Source organism: Delphinus delphis, chromosome 19 (assembly GCF_949987515.2).
Source record: "Delphinus delphis chromosome 19, mDelDel1.2, whole genome shotgun sequence".
NCBI classification, from domain to species: Eukaryota; Metazoa; Chordata; class Mammalia; order Artiodactyla; family Delphinidae; genus Delphinus; species Delphinus delphis.
Window position 1 is genome coordinate 14,656,347 of NC_082701.1, and position 16,352 is coordinate 14,672,698.

A 16,352-nucleotide genomic window follows, 5' to 3' on the forward strand; every position below is an offset into this window, starting at 1 on the left:
TCTCCTTCTGACAGAGGTAGGTTCTGTCTCCACTTGTTGCTAGGCTGCAGGAAGAGGAAATTAATATGCAAAGCGCTGGGGAGAGCGCTGCTGCCAGGCTGGGAGAGAAGAGAAGCTCCTACCTCTCCCACACCAGGCTCTCCCTGGTAACCCCGCCGCCGCCCCTCTCCCCAGCCCCATGGGCGGCGGCCCCTTTAACAGACCTGACCAATCGCCCGGCCATTTCCGCGGCCGCTCCTCGGCGCACTTGTAGAGGGCTGGATTGGCCGGGCCTGGCGCGCGGCCTGTTCCGCCCCCGCCGCCCTCTGGTTGGCGGCGGCGGCCGCGGGTGCGGGGCGGGTCCGCCGGCGGGGCGGGGCGGCCGGTGGCCCGGGGGCGGGCTGGCGGCAGGACTGTGGCCCGATCCCGAGCCGTAGCGGGAGCTGCGGCGGCCGTGGAGCACGGGCGCCGGCGCAGTACAATGAGGCAGCCAGTGGATCCGGGGTGAGCGCTCCCGGGGCCGGGTGGGGCGGTGGGGGGAACGCCCGCCGAGAAGGCTCAGGCTCCTCAGGTTCCGGGGTACGATCGGGGGCCGGCGGCCGTTGGTGCGGCGGGGCGCGGGGGTCCGGCCCCCACAGGGCCCCGCCCCGCTGTCACGGTCTAGGTTAAGTTGACAGGGACGCCTACCCGCGACGCCCCCGGGCGCACCCTTCTTTCCTTTGGGGCGGTGTGGGGCGGTCTGGGCTTGACCCCGCCGGAGGTGCCCTCCGGCCGGTCCCCGCAGCCTGCGGTCCACGGGCTCCGGGTTCGGCCCCGTCCACAAGCAAACTAAGGGAAAACAGCTTGTAATTTTGTGAATGGGGCCCCGGGTTCCTGCCGCCCCCAGCGCTCACGTTGCGAAATGCCTGGAAGTCGAGAACCGCAGTTACTTTTACGCGGATCCTTTAGAGGCTCTCTGCGTCTCGGGTTGTTTTTCTCTAGCTCCTGGAAATCGTGGGTGGCAGTGGGTGGTTTGCGTGCCTTAGACCTGAGGCGGCGGCGTCCCGAAAGCCGGGGGTTTGGAAGGTTAACAAGTGACATTGGGCTGAGGCCTAATGCCAGGTGCCGTGCCCCAGAGCTCGGGTGTGACGGCGGAGGTTGTGCTGCCGGGGAGCACACGAATGAAGCGGTGGGACCGGGGATGGACTGAACCGTCGGCTTCAGCTCCGCCTCGCACGCTGCCCAGAATGCACGGCTGACGCGGGAGTCGGTGCAGGGGAGTTTTCCCCTTTTGAAAATGGTTTTTGGAAAACTTAGCCCCTAGGTGGGTTGATGGTTACTTAAACCATCTGTTGTTATGGTTACACGGCAGCCAATGTAAGGGCAAAGTCTGTTTCCACCCTCGCTCTTCCTCCAAAGCTATGAAGTACTTTGTCACTACGTCTTAACCGACGCTTCCCAGGGAGGGCATACTTTTTCAGAGTTGGAGGAAAAGCGTGGGCTCCATGAAGACAGGGGTGGTGCCATATTCATGTTTGAAGTTCTAGCTCTTGACACAGGGGCTGCTCTGCACAGGAATTGAAAAGAACCAGCCTTTCGCATGTTTTGATGGTTTTCATCAAAGGATTTAAAGGAATCCTTTCAGGAGCCTGATGTAAGCTGGAAGGGAAACAATGAGTGACTTTTATATGGAAACCAACAAGGAAAAACAGAGGGGCAAATGATCCTTGAACTCTGGGATAGGGAGTGTTTGCAGAATCTAGGTTTTTGTGGGTTTTTCTTTTTCGATGCACAGCTTGTGAGATCTTAGTTCCCAGACCAGGGATGGAACCAGGGCCCTGGGCAGTGAATGCACAGAGTCCTAACCACTAGACTGCCAGGGAATTCCCAGGAGTCCAGGTTTGTGGGTTTAGAGCTCAGTGACACAGTGAAGCTTATCTCCTAGGAGGTATTGAAAGAGCAAAAGTGCCATTTCTATCAGCTCTTACCCAACCCTTAAATCATTTCAGGATTCTTTGAAATTCTTCTAAAAGTTGGTGATTGGTCCAAACTTATGGAAAACAAGCAGCCTCCTGAGGTGATGGGGGTAGGGTGGGATTTTTGCCTTTTTTTTTTTTTTTCCCACTGGGCCTCTCTGGGAGTGTCAGGGAAGGCTGGGATGGGGATGGGTAGGGGGTGTATGGAGGACTGTGGGTGAACTTGACCTGCCTGCACATTAATCTCCAGGAAAGGTGCTGTGCCTGAGAGGAAGGAGATTAACAAACTGATTCAGTTCAGATGATGGTGGTAATTGAGACAACTGACAAGGCACCCGAGGGCTGGACAGAGGAGGGGGAAGAGAAAGTGCAGGGGTTTGGTGGGGCTGAGGGGGCTGGACCTTGTTGGAGGTTTGAAGAGCGGGTAGAATGTCGTCGTGTGAGAGGACTCGAGAAATAGCTTTCGCCAAGTGTATTGTTTGTGTATTAGAGATTATGGTTTTAGAATGCTTCTGGAAAAGAAGTAGGAAAGATTATTAGGCTTTTAGGTAGAATAAATATATAGGATGTTTTGCAGTTTTGGTCAAAGTGAAATGACATGTAGTCAAAAAATATTCACTCAACTAATTTTTGTTGAGCGTTGGCTGTGTGCCAGAAACTTTGAGGCATTATGGGTACGATGGAGAAAGAAACAGGTCAAGAACTTGTTTCTACATCTATATGATTCACCTTCCCTCCAAGTCAAAGCTCTTCTGAGGATTTTCTGAAGCTCTTGAAGAAAGAAAGGGGAGAAATGCACAGAATATTAAGTAAGAACAAAACAGAACAATGGGGAAATTCTTCCTGCTGTAGATCACTTTTGGTATCAAACTGAATCTTCCAAGACTGGTTTTCTGTGTCAGGTTTGGTATCTCTTCATCCTCATATCTATTGACCAGTGTCTTTTGATAGTGTTAAGTTCTCTCTTTTTTTCCCATTCCCCTGTCAGTTAGTTTATTGAGAAGTTTGGAAGTTCATCCCTGTCCTCCAGGTGCTTCCAGTTCATTTTCTTTGCCTGAGTGTCCCTCAGGGTCTGCTTTCTCCTGTCTGATCCTTATTCTCTCCTGAGTGTCCCACTTGGGAATTGCTGAGGTCACAGGGAATCGTTTGTTCCTTGATTCTGTCCCAAAGCAGAAGGTGGCTAGTATAGAAAAGAGCATTTGTTGAATTCCAGCTCTGCCATGTGCTGCTTTCTCTGTTTGTATATATATCCTTTCCCGTCCTTGAGCAGCCCTCTGAGTGAGCTAGATGCTGGTAGCCTCAATTTACAGGAGAGGAAACAGAGGCTCAGAGCAGTTCAGTAAATTTCCCAGGGCAATAAGCTGGTTAGATAGTGGAACAAGATTTTTTTTTTTGGCCGTACCACACGGCTTGCGGGATCTTAGTTCCCCAACCAGGGATTAAACCCAGGCCCTCGGCAGTGAAAGCACAGAGTCCTAACCAGTGGACCGCCAGGGAATTCTCTGGAACAAGAATTTCAGTCTACGACTTTCTGATTCCAAGTGTGCGTTTCCCATCGCACCGCATTGCTTTTCCCAGAAGGAGGTGGCGGTTTAGTATAGTCTAGCACAGTGCCTTCTTGGACACAGGAAAGGTCAGGTTCAGAGATGTTCAGAGAATTGCCGCAGTTAATGTGCTCATGGTGGGACAAGAGTTAGCACCATTGTGTCCTGCCTCTCTGCCAGGTGTGTTTTTGGGTAATTCATGTGGCTCTCAAGAAATCTGAGTTTACTGCCATGAAAAGTTGACCAGACTTACCAGGTATGTATCCCAATGCTTCCACTTATCAGCTCCGTGACCTTGGGCAATTATTTTCTCTCTCTGTGTACCTCAGTTTCTTTATCTGTAAGTGGGACAATATTCACATTTCAACAACGCTAAGACAGTACAGTTTGTCTCATCTTAACATTTCTGAAAAGTATTTTATAATCTATGAGGTCTTAAGTTGTAGTTGGCAGTAACTCCCTTTTTCGTACGTAAAATAATGGTGTCATAGTCAGTGGGGTTCTAGGTCATATGAACCACGGTAGTACATTCTTTATCGGTAGTTGTGAGGATTACGTGAAGTCACTCGTGTGCCTGGCACAGCGTGAGCACCCAGTAACAGTTGCTCCTGTCGGATGACAGAACGTATGGTTAACTGGTAGGTGGTTCTGGGGAAAAGCTAGGGAGCATCTCGTAAGATTTGCCACTTGGAGCCCAGGCAGTAATCCATGGTCTGTGGGCTGGAGGAACGTTTTTCAGTTTGCGTGAAGCTCTGTCCTTTGGCTGACTCTTGTCCGCGTGAGAAGCATTGACTTCAGGAGCTAACCAGCCATGGACAGACAGCTCCCTTTGTCCTGCCTGTTCATTGAGTTCTTTGTCAACTTTAAATCCCAAGTTAAAAATAACTATTGTGGGCTTCCCTGCTGGCGCAGTGGTTGAGAGTCCGCCTGCCGATGCAGGGGATGCAGGTTCGTGCCCCGGTCCGGGAGGATCCCATATGCCGCAGAGCAGCTGGGCCCGTGAGCCATGGACGCTAGGCCTGCGCGTCCAGAGCCTGTGCTCCGCAACGGGAGAGGCCGCAGCAGTGAGAGGCCCGCGTACCACAAAAAAAATAAAAATAAAAAAATAACTATCGTTATAAGAAGTTTAGAAACGTAGGCTGGTGTGAATACTCTTATACGTGAATTTTAAAGCACCTCAAGGTTCTATGCAAGATTCCATGTTGCCTCTTGCCAAACTCCTTGTAATGCTTAATTGCGTTGTGTGAGGTGTCTGTGAGGTACCATTCATCAGAGGGATGCTAGGAGGTCATGAAATCACAGAAACCCTGGGTTTCTGAGTGAGGTAGAGAGAGCACTGCAGTTGGTATTAAGAGACCTGTTTCCAGTCCTGGGGGTTTATCCTGTTATTATGTGTGTCTTGGGCACATCATTTCCCTACTCTGGATCTTGAGGGTCTCTTCCAAAATGAGGACTTGATTTCTTAGTCTCCTCCCCCACACTCGCTCCAATACAGTGTCATAGATTATGTGAGTTTATGAATCTAAGGATCTGAGAAATTAAATGGTTGAAAGGAAATGAGTCTGAAGTCTCAGGTCGATGTTTGTGCTAGCGCTTTTGTAAAGAGAAAAGAACGGGTAGGTGATAACCATATGAGTAACCATCATTTATGGAGAATTACTGTGTGCACTGTTCCTACTTTTAAACCTCACATCATCCTATGAGCAGTAGAGACTAGTGTCAATCTTATTTTAAGATGAGGTAACTGAGGTTCAGAGAAGTTAAGTAACTTGTCCAAGATCACACAGCAAGGACAAGGGCTTATAGCTGGGACTAGAACTCAAGCTTATGTTGCTCCCCAATATGAGTTCTGTGGTTGTTTCAGATGCACCCTGCCTCATTTTGGAATCTTCTCAAGCCATGTGCCCTGGAAGTTTTACCAGTTTAAAAAGTGAGATTTCCCTCTGCTTTGGGGTCATGCATTCCTAGTCTTTTATTGTGTACTGACCCCTGTTTAAATTCTGAGTTCTCATTCAGAACATCTGCTGCGTATTGGGAGAACTTTGTTAAACCTAAGGACGAACTCTATGGGAGTTGCAGAAGACTTAAGTCCTCTTTGGTTTTTCTTTGGTGAACAAAACCAGAGGCCAGGCCACTGTGAGCATAGGTGGGACTGTTGAGAGAAGAATCTGACCTTTCTGTGAGGAAGCTGGTGGGGTGGGGAGCAGGGTGGGCTTTGAAACAACGAGGTAACCTTTGTCTGTTGGGTTTGCTTGGAAGATTGGTTCTAAGGGCTTTACCCCCAAGACGATGATTGGAACTAACACACTGAGCCCCTCCCGGCTTATCCTAACAGTTGAGAACGGAACTGGGCAAGAGGAGCCCTCTTCAGTCACCACCTTATTTAGGATTTGAGATTTAAACCCACCGCTTGGATTGCTCCCGCAAATAACCTTTCAGAATCACAATATGCATTTCCTAAGAGTTTCATTTCACGTTTGTTACTTAAAGCTGACATAAGCTGGCCAGTTCTCTTACTCAATTTTAAGTCCTTTCTTACACCTAATGTTGTTTTTTAAGCAGTGTTCCTCAAGATGGTTCTGTATATCATTTGGGGCTTGAAATATAAAATTTAAAAATCTTTCCACTGAAAGGACTGACTGAACAGTGATTATCACTCATTAAACAAGTATCTGTGCGTCTGCTGGAGCCAAGCATTGTGCTTGGCATTGGAAATCCAGTGGGGAGCAAAACAGATGTATTCCCTGCCGACACATAGCACATTACGTAGTCTAGACAATAAACAAGTCAGCAGATGTGTGCATTGTATATATTAAATTGTGATAAGCGCGAAGTCTCCTTCCTCTGAGGAAAAAGAACAGGCCCTGAGAAAGAATAAAGGGAGGGAGGCCAGCAACTGGGAGTGTTGGGAAGAGCACCTCAAGGGAGGGAGCAGTGTGTGGCAAGTCTGGCTTCAGGGGAGGAGGGCCTGAGAGGAGGGCATGAAGATGGGAGAGGCAGGTGCATCACAGAGCAGAGGGGAGGGGCTGGGGCTCAGAGCCGGACACTGCTTGAGGCACCTTGGGAATTTCTTACAAGGGTTTGCTGACTCACAGGCAGTGGGGAACTTGGCCTGGAGGGGTTGAGCTTCTGTTCTGGGTCCACATTTCCCATCATTCTGTGTGCAAAGTAACCACAGGGCAGTAGGTAGGACTGAAATGGCTCCTGTGCACATCCACTGGAGTCCACTGGAGGCATCCTGCTGTGGCTCAGTGTGGGACAGCCTGTAACGTGCTAACCATCAGCCGGCACCTGGGCAGTGCTTGCCCTGGAGCCTCGGCAGTGGGTGCAGGGCTCACCTTGAAGTCAGGGTGGACCGGAAGCATTGTTCCTCTGTCTGCAGGTGTCTGCTTTAGTGTTGGGCTGTGGGAAGTGGATTTTTAGTCTTTTTTTTCTGATAAGAGGAGGCAGAGGCCAGTGGCCTTATTATCAGGTGATCAAGCATGATGACTCCGAGTTGCTGAAAGAAGAACCCACCTGAAGGGACATGGTGTGGTGCTTTCTCATAACCACCCCACCTCCGGTCACACAGGAGGAGAATTTCATAAAACAAGTCACTGGCTTTGTTAGTTCTTGACCTGGCTTGGGAGGTTTGGTAAAATACTATGAACCCAGCCATATCAAAGTTTATAATTACCCTACAGAATATTTGTTAGAACCGATTGAATTTGTATATAATTGCATTAGTCCTTTTTTTTAAAAAAGATCTATTATTCAGGAAAAGACATTTTGAATACATGAAAGGAAAGAATAACATAACAAGCTTCGTGTTTCTGTCACTCAGTTTCAGTAACATTTTGCTAATTTTGTTCCGAGATAGTTTCACATATGAAGCATTGTTGGCGGATTTTCTGTCACAATATAAATGTATCTTTGGGATATAAAATCACATGGTAGATATGGTTCGAGAGAAAAAATTCCTGCATGTTGCATCATTACAGGACTGGTGTTAGTAGTTGAAATTCCAAATCTGAAATGAACATTTCTTGCAAGCCCCTTATAGACTTGATTATGAAAAGTAGGCACAAAATTAGATTACCAATTAATCTATGTATTTACTGAGAATATCAACTATATTGGACAATGTGTAGGGTATATGTAAAAAGAGTAAAACAGTCTCTGTCCACATTGGCTTGTAAAATCATGGTCCCTTTCTTCCTCACAAGGAATCACAAGGTTTTATCTTCAACATTCCTGGCAAATAAAATATACACAAAGCCCGAACTATGAAACTAACTAAAAAGCACTATTTTTGTGGTGCATGTTAATTTAAATTCAGATTATAGCATTCACTTATAAAATCGAGGGGAACACAGTTAATATGTTGAAAGTCTCCATATGTTAAATTTTTGTGTATTTTTTTTTTAAGGGGAAATTCAAATCAAACAGCAAAGAACCCTGTAGCAGCACCTCTACATCTGTGCCGTCAATATGGTGGCCACTAGCCGCATGTGACTATCAAATACTTGAAAGGTGGCTAGTGCAACTGAGAAACTGAAGTTTTAATTTTAGTTAATTTTCAGTTAAATAGCTCTGTGTGGCCACATTGATGGTTTTGTAAACCCTGGAGCTACACTGTTCAATCTCTATGGTAGGATAAAATCCAGCACAAACTAATTTGGGCAACAAATGGAACAGCACAGTTCACATGTAGGTCCCAAACAAAGTACGTTTTAGAGAAAAGGAGTTTGATTATGTAGAAGGAAGAACTGCTTCTTGGGGTTCATTGTCTTCCTGTAAGAGCAAGGTTTTGGCAGCTCAGACACCTGGAGAAGTTAGATTTGATGCGGGATGTCTCCCGGGGCTCAGATCTTATGAAATAAGGAGTGAATCTCCCTGCTTGTGCTGCTGTTGCATTGTGGAAGGTCTCTGAGAGGTAGACGGGAGTCTGTTGAGTGACTCATGTGAAGGTTTCTGGAGGTAGGGTGACCTCAGCCTTGGGAGTTGCATTCATTGCCAGGGGGGTTTAGAGGCTCAGAGGAGACATGCCAAGGGCCTGGCTATCTTGATCACCTTTCTATCCCCAGCACATAGTAGATGCTCAATAAATGTGTTTCAAAAATGGATGACAGTTTTTAAGAATAGGTTTAAGAGCAAATAAGAAGAGCTTTAAATTTGTCTAGAAATTTGAAAAATAGTTGCCAAAGGAAGTATGTGAGCTGCAGAGTATATACAGCCAGTATTTTCTCCTGGAGGTAACTGACATTTCTCTTCACTGCAAATGCAAGCTGGCTTTTATCTCATCCGTTACCAAGTGCTGTTATTTTCATCTTTTAAACGTCTCTTGAATGGTTCTCTTTCTTGCCAACTTCACTGCCACCACTCTAGTCCAAACTACCATCTTTTGGCTTCGAAGACTGCAGCAGCTGCCTCCCTCCTCTCCCCACAGCTGCTTCCTCTCCTTTCTAATCTCTTCACCCCTCTGCAGCCAGAGTGGTGTCTTAAAAATTCCCGGGCTTCCCTGGTGGTGCAGTGGTTGAGAATCTGCCTGCTAATGCAGGGGACACGGGTTTGAGCCCTGGTCTGGGAGGATCCCACATGCCGTGGAGCAACTAGGCCTGTGAGACACAACTACTGAGCCTGCGCGTCTGGAGCCTGTGCTCCGCAACAAGAGAGGCCACGATAGTGAGAGGCCTGTGCACCGCGATGAAGAGTGGCCCCCACTTGCCACAACTAGAGATAGCCCTTGCACAGAAACGAAGACCCAACACAGCAAAAATAAATTAATTAATTAATAAACTCCTACCCCCAACATCTTCTTAAAAAGAAAAAAATTTCCCAATATAATCATGCCATGTCCTTGCTCAAAACCCTAGGAAGGCTTCCAGTTGCTCCCAGGATAAGAGCCACATTCTGAACCTGGTCTGAAAAGTGCTGCGTGATCCAGCCACTCCTGCCTCCTGCTTCAGCCTGGGCCCGTGCCTCTCTCCTCCTGGTTTATTATAGTCTAGGCACCCTTCCACTCCCAGCTGGAAGGGAGCTCTGCCTTTCAGGAACTGAGCCACCTTGCTGCTCCCTCTTCAGAAAACAGCTCTGACCCCTCACCTCGCTCCCCTTTTCTCTTTTGTCCTTTACAGCACTTCTCACTGTTGTTGTGACATATTCTTTAAGAGACATCTGCTTTTCCCCTTCCTCCGGGAGGGCAGGGACCTTGTCGATTTTGCTCATTCTTATATACCCAGTGCCTAGCTCAGTATCTGACCCATTGCACAAGCTTCTTAAATGTTTGCTGGGTGAATGAATGAATGAATGAATGAGTGAATGCAAGCACATTGGGAACAAGGAGGAACTTGAAGAATGCTCTTTAAAACTTGGATTTATTGGAAGGATTGAATAGTTTTTAGAGTAGAATAACCTGGGAAGGGAACTGGCCGGGGTGGGGGTCGGGGGAGAGTCTTTGGGAATCTATTGTTGGAAAGTGTCCAGTGGGTTTAGCACTGTCTTACAAGAGAAGTATGTCTGTGCCCTTGTCACAGACTTGAAAGGCATTTGCCTGCGGAGTTGCAAGGGTGGCCCTCCTGTCTGGCTTCCTATCCCAGCCCTCAGGAGGCATCACTCTCACTGAGTGTGTGTCCTTAGTAGCACGGGTCTCCAGTTTGAGACCTCAGGGTTGGAGTCTTCCATATGCAGCCCACAGTCAGGGATGTAGTAGTCTTTTTTAAAAAATTTTGTTTATGTTTGGCTGCATTGGGTCTTTGCTACCCTGCGTGGGCTTTCTCTAGTTGTGGCGAGCGGGGGCTACTCTTCATGGTGCGCAGGCTTCTTATTGTGGTGGCTTCTCTTGTGGAGCACGGGCCCTAGAGCGCGTGGGCTCAGTAGTTGCAGCCTACGGGCCCAGTAGTTGTGGCTCGCAGGCTCTAGAGTGTAGGCTCAGTAGTTGTGGTGCACGGGCTTAGTTGCTCCTCAGCATGTGGGATCTTCCCGGACCAGGGATCGAACCTGTGTCCCCTGCATTGGCAGAGCGGATTCTTAACCACTGCGCCACCAGGGAAGTCTCAGGGATGTAGTAGCCTTCCTCTCTTTCTAGAGAGTCAGGATTCTGCCCTGTTCGTATTTGCAGTGGGAGGGAATTCTAGTTGTGCCTTGTCGGGGAAGAGACTTGCAGCTATTGGGAAGAATGGAGGCAGCTGTGTTTAGACCTGGCCCTGCAGCAGGTGAGACTTGCCCTCTTCCTGAGCTGACTTCTAGCTGAGGGGAGGACCCTGCTGGTGCTCATCAGATCCTCCTGTCATGTGGGAGGGACTCGTAGGAGAAACCTGGGTCTTCACCAGAAACTTTGAATTTCTGAATAGGAAATGGAAGGACTTGGCAGAGACAGTGGTTAAATTTCTTCTACAACTTGTGATTCTGAAAGAGAAAACTGATATGGGATGTCTCTAGCTGGTTTCCTAGGCAACGTGTTTTTTTGTTTTTGTTTTTATTTTTGGAAGGAAGGGGCTGGTTCCCTAGACCAGAGCCTCTGATAACCAGAGGGGAGGTATTTCATGAAGGCCAGAGTGATGTTTTCTGGGAGACTTGCAAAGCTGGTTAAGAAGGCTTTAAGCTGAATATTAAGGGGACAGGAAAATTGCAGAACCAGAGACCTCAGAGACCTGGGTGACTTAGCAGCAGTGTCGACACCGAAGTGGAGCCTAGGAACTCCAAGTGGGAGCTAGCAGCAGAGCTGGTTGAGAATGCCCCTGTCAGAGGGTGTGCAGGTGATGGCTCCGTGCCCTGGAAACCTTAACAGCACAGCCAGGTAAATGTGACCTGGCGGAGGGAGTGTTAGAATAGAGCAAAGTAGTGTGGGTATACCTGGCTCCAAAAGAAAACCCTATGAGAGATTCACTGTGTGTGCCCTGATCATGGAAGGCTGACGGGAAGTGTTTCAATTATGATGGAAGGAGCAGAGGGCAGGTTATTTCACCTTAGGACTCTGCCTGCCAGATTGAGGGGCAATGATTTTTCTTCATAGACAGATTTTAAAACAGGAGACCCTCACCCCTGGCAGGTGTAGTAGACCAAGCAGATGTTTGTTAAGGTGAATTCCATGCAAAGTGGACCATGTGGTAGATTCTAACCCTACCTTGCTGATAATTTTACCTCTGAGAGTAGGTAGAGGGAAGTGAGTGTGTGGGGGTGGGGGTGGGGGTGGGGGCGTGGTCCTGCTTGGACCTAATGATGACAAATAAGGAAGAGCCGGTTGACGTTGAGGATGGGGTAAAGCCATGCAGAGTACAAGGGGGCCTGTGGCTGCAGCCAGCAACAGGCAGAGAGCTTGGTTCAGGGGAGGCAGGCTCCACAGCGCCTGCTCTTCACCCTGCGGTCACTGGGGTGAGCATCTCCTACCTTATTTTGTTGCTTCCTTTGATAAAAATGACGGACCTCCTTCTCACCTGAGCTGGAACTGGAGACATCGTTGTGTCCTTAATATCCAGATGCCTGTTACAAATGACCTCTGGAGCATTAGCCCATGGCAGTGACTACTTTGATGTGGCCTCTGCTTGGTTTCCCATCCTACTGTCCAGCCCCACCCCACAGAGTTAGGAGCAGAAACTCCAGTGCCTGTGCTAGGAAGTCTGAAGGGAGCTGTCCTAGGGGAAGGCGGAGCTGCCGGCTCTGGCTAAGCTCACAGGCAAGATCGAAGCGGAAAATAAGTCAAGAGTAGTAGAAAACCCAGGGGAAAGGAGTTGCTTTTGTTTTAATTTCCCAAGGTAGGCTAATGTCTGTGGGGAGATGATGAGTGATATTCGATCCTGATAGTAAAGCAGGAACATTAATTTTTTTTTTTAAGGCTAAAACTCCCAGTAGAAATGACTGTTGATCATGCTCCAAGCCAGAGACCAAACTCATTTGGTCAGCCGAGCTTTTGTCTTCAGGCTTGACTGACCAACAGGGGTGTAGGCAGAGGCTTAATAGCCTGCGGTGAATGTTATTTCATGAGGTCTGATCTGTGGTACGAAAATCTCATGGAAGGAAAAAACACAAGTTGAGTTTCTGGATTAGGTGATGAGTTGTTTTGACAGCACAGGTAACAAGTACAGGGCCCAGGGTTTTCTGGGGCAGATGGTCAAGAGGTTCTTCCAACTATTTGAATTTATAATGCCAGAGTGTTAATCTCAAAAATTAAAATGTAATACATGTTTAAAGTATATACATTTTGACCCGCAGCTTAGAAGAAATCTTCCAGAAATTGCAGACTTAACTGTTTTCTGAAACCTTGCTCTACTGGGCCTGACAAGAATTTTTGACATTTTGTGTTATCTGTCAGAGTTGGCCTGGTAACTTCCATTTCCCTTCCCAGAAATGCTGTCCTGCTCCTCCTGGGCTCCTTCCAAGCACTGCAGTGGGGTCCCCTGGCCTCTTACCCACCTCCGTGCTGAGTAAGCACAGAGCAGGTGGGCACTGCTGATTGGTTAGTGTTGAGTGAGATGGGTGCTCAAGCCAAGGAAGAAAGGAATATTTTTTGGCCACATTTTTTCCGTTTTAGGAGTTCTTTTATACAGGTGACCAAATTGGTATTTAAAATGGGAACGAGAGGTTTTGGTTTCTTGTTTTTGCAGTGATGAGGCAGGGGCAGGTACGTGGTTCAGCCTTGTCGGTTCCTTTTCCTGCCTGTGGTTGTAGGGCTTACATCAGTATCTCTCAGTGGTGTGATGCTGTTGCTAAGGGACTGAGTGGCCCTGCCAGACGAGCGGGAAGCCTGGAAACTGGCTTTGGAACCCCTCATCCAACCACCGTGATGATTTCAAACCAGATTCTTTGAGGCTTGAGAAAGGTCTCGTCAAATAGGTTATCCCCATAGTGAGTTAATATGGGCTGGCTCTCCAGTGATCCCTTGAGCATTCAGCAGATGACCCTGCTCAGAAGACAGTGGCTGTGCCTGGGGACTGTCAGTGAGCAGGTCTAGACTCTTGAAGTGAGAGTCAGTCTTCTGTGAATCTCTTAAAGGAAGTCCTTACCCACTTTGCCATTCCTTTTAAGGAAGGCCTTTGAAGAATCTTAAAGCAGGTATTTGAATAACATTAAACATGATAAATTCTTAATTATAAAGTGGTTAGTTAGATTCCTTTCTCCTGGGTTAATAGTTTATAAGTCAACATGCCAGTTTTTCTTTCTTTTTTAACTTACGTAAGCACTTTTATGTTTTGGAATTTTCGTTTCTTTTTCGATTTTTTGGTTATTTGTGGAGTGTCTAGAAAGTAACCAGCTATTTTCTCATTAACGTCTTGGGTCCAGGAGTAAAAATCCTGGTGAAGCTTCGGGAGGCCCTAGATGACTGTCATCTTCCTAGAGCAGGACCTGACCCTACTCTCTGTCTCCTGCCCTGTCCGGACTGCCTACAGCCCACACACACACCATCCAAAGGGGTGTGGATCAAAACACCACCCTCTTACTCAAAACAATGCAGTGAATTCTTTGAGTCAGGGTTTTTAACTTTGGGCAGGCGAAGGGAGAAGTCTCTGTCTTCCTGCAAGTTGAATGTGAAATCTTGTGGGTATTTGTGTATGTGCATTTGGCTGCAGTGGCAGTGACAGTGGGGTGGGGTCTTTGATGTTCATCAGGCTAAGTTACAGAAGAACTCCAGCTCTAAAGTTTCTTTATGTCTCGTCTAAAAAGCTCTGAAGCCAGCTTTTTAGAATGGAGGGACCGATTCACAGTAGGGGGAGAACCTAGAACAAGGGCTGCAGGGTCCTAGCTGGTGGGAGTCCATGTGTGCAAGCCTGGCTTCTCCTCACCAGTCATCATGCCAGGCTCTCTATCCCTGGACCCCTGAGATTCTCTTTCCTCACTACTGGCCTCTTGCCCCTCCTCAAATCCTTAAGATATCCTTTGTGGGAGAGCACTGGATAAACTTGTCCTCTGAGCCAGGTGTCTTGCACCATGATATTTTCTCCTTGGTTTCCTTAGTCAGTTTCTTTTGATCAATGACCCAGTCGCCCCCTGCGCCCCCCCCCCCCCCCCCCCCGCCAAGTTCTCACAGGGCTTCTCTTTTCATTTTTCTTGGATTTATCTCTTTTATACCATCTGCTCCTCCTCCTCCATTTTTTTTCCTTAATGCATTCTAAGTTAATCTGTACCCTCTCATGGGCTTTTCTGTTAAGTCTGGTAATTATTTTATTTTATTTTTTTTTGCGGTACGCGGGCCTCTCACTGTTGTGGCCTCTCCCGCTGCGGAGCACAGGCTCCGGACGCGCAGGCTCAGCGGCCATGGCTCATGGGCCCAGCCGCTCCACGGCACGTGGGATCCTCCCGGACCGGGCCACGAACCTGCATCCCCTACATCGGCAGGCGGACTCCCAACCACTGTGCCACCAGGGAAGCCCAAGTCTGGTAATTCTTGTCTGCCACCAGAAAGGGGACCCTGAAGTAGAAAGAGGACTGGGAGTCTGGTCCTTGCAACCCTGTGACTCTGCCCCTGCGGGGAGTGCCTTGGGGTCTCAGCTCACCGTTTCTAGCCTGGAAGTCCAGCGATCTGCTCTTGCAGCCTCTGACTGGTCAGGAACCCACATCTGGCATCACCGTCACTGGCTCCCTTCTTTCCTTGTGGACCTCATGTGTATCCTGTGTTGTGAGCTCTGCTCATGAAAGTAAGATTCTGTTTTATATTCCTTATTCCAATTTTGCCAGAGGCAGAAAAGACAGAAGGTGTTGCTTTCAGAAAGACCATTCTTCTAGAGGCAGGCCAATATATAAGACGACACTGGTGACAGGTGTGCATTATTATAACAGAACCCTGTCAAATTTAAATTACAGTCAAAGATGGTCATCTTCTACCTTTGGTAGTTTGTTTCTTCCGCTCTCGGAATTTCTCCCACAGTGTTCTGGGGGCTCAGGGATCTGGCCCTGAACAGGGTTTTGGAGGAGGGGCTTCTGCTACTTCTGAGGATTCATGAGCCCCTTGGCAGCACAACACCTTCACGTGAAGGTGGGCATGTGATCCGGAGGCTCTGCCCAGGAAACCAGATCTCTTAATTGATAGAGCCACCTCATGAGCTAGTAATGCAAGCTGTTGGGAATTACAAAAAACCTACTGTGAAATTCATCTAAAATTAATGAAGAGTCAGCACTCTGGATTTTAAATACAGAGGAAGTTATGGCCTTGGCTTTCAGTTTCCCGAGGGTGGATTATTTCTTGCCAGTCTCTAAGCCTTCAGCTGGCTTTCCTTCTCCCCATTGTGCCTGTGACTCTAGTCGGTTTACATCCCTCCTCCTCTGACACAGACCCATGTTAATGGAGAGCTACCAAAAAATGCAGTGCATTCCCAAATCAATTGTTTGGGATTATCCATTCCACTTTTCTTTTCCATGAACACAGAGAAGTGAAAGGTCTAGTGTATTTAAAGAAAACAATAAAACGTGTGGAAAACAAAAACTTGGGAGTGAAAACCAGCTAGATGAATAGAACACGTCTGCTTTTCCTGATTTCGATTTTTTAAAAAGGAGCACTGTTCAATATTTCGTTTGTATGTCAGCATGTGAAGCTCTCTAGACCAGCGCTTACATATACCATGATAAATGGCTGAGGTATTTTGAGGCTAAAATATTTACTACTTTGGTGACATGTACTTTACAGGCATCCCACCCCCCTTGATTTAATAGGAAGGGTCTCTGGTCTGTATGGGCTTTTATGTGGCTTGAAAAGGAACTGAGTATTCCATTTATATAGATTTCAATTAGGATAATGCCTTTGACGCATCTCACAATGGTATCTTTTCTAGACTCTTCAGATAGAATTGTCAAATTATAGCAAACAGAATTAGAAATTATTTTGAAGTTTTCTCAGCAGATTGTAATTTCTCCTTCTGTGCATGTAGTCATTCTGGAAATAAGAGCGTACAGGTACCTTTTTCTA

The 16,352-nt window shown here is 47.6% G+C and overlaps 1 protein-coding gene across 3 annotated transcripts in view; it reads left to right on the forward strand.

The window, feature by feature from the left end:
- The first annotated feature begins 374 nt into the window (after positions 1–374).
- The window catches only part of TEX2 (testis expressed 2), a 107,484-nt gene continuing 91,506 nt past the window's right edge, over positions 375–16,352 (forward strand). For 2 of the 3 annotated variants that reach the window (XM_059997396.1, XM_059997394.1), the window contains exon 1: positions 375–483. The gene's annotated coding sequence lies outside the window, so the exon portion shown is untranslated. Of the gene's footprint in view, positions 484–625; positions 644–16,352 lie in introns of those variants that run through there. The other variant, XM_059997395.1, reaches the window with a different exon arrangement.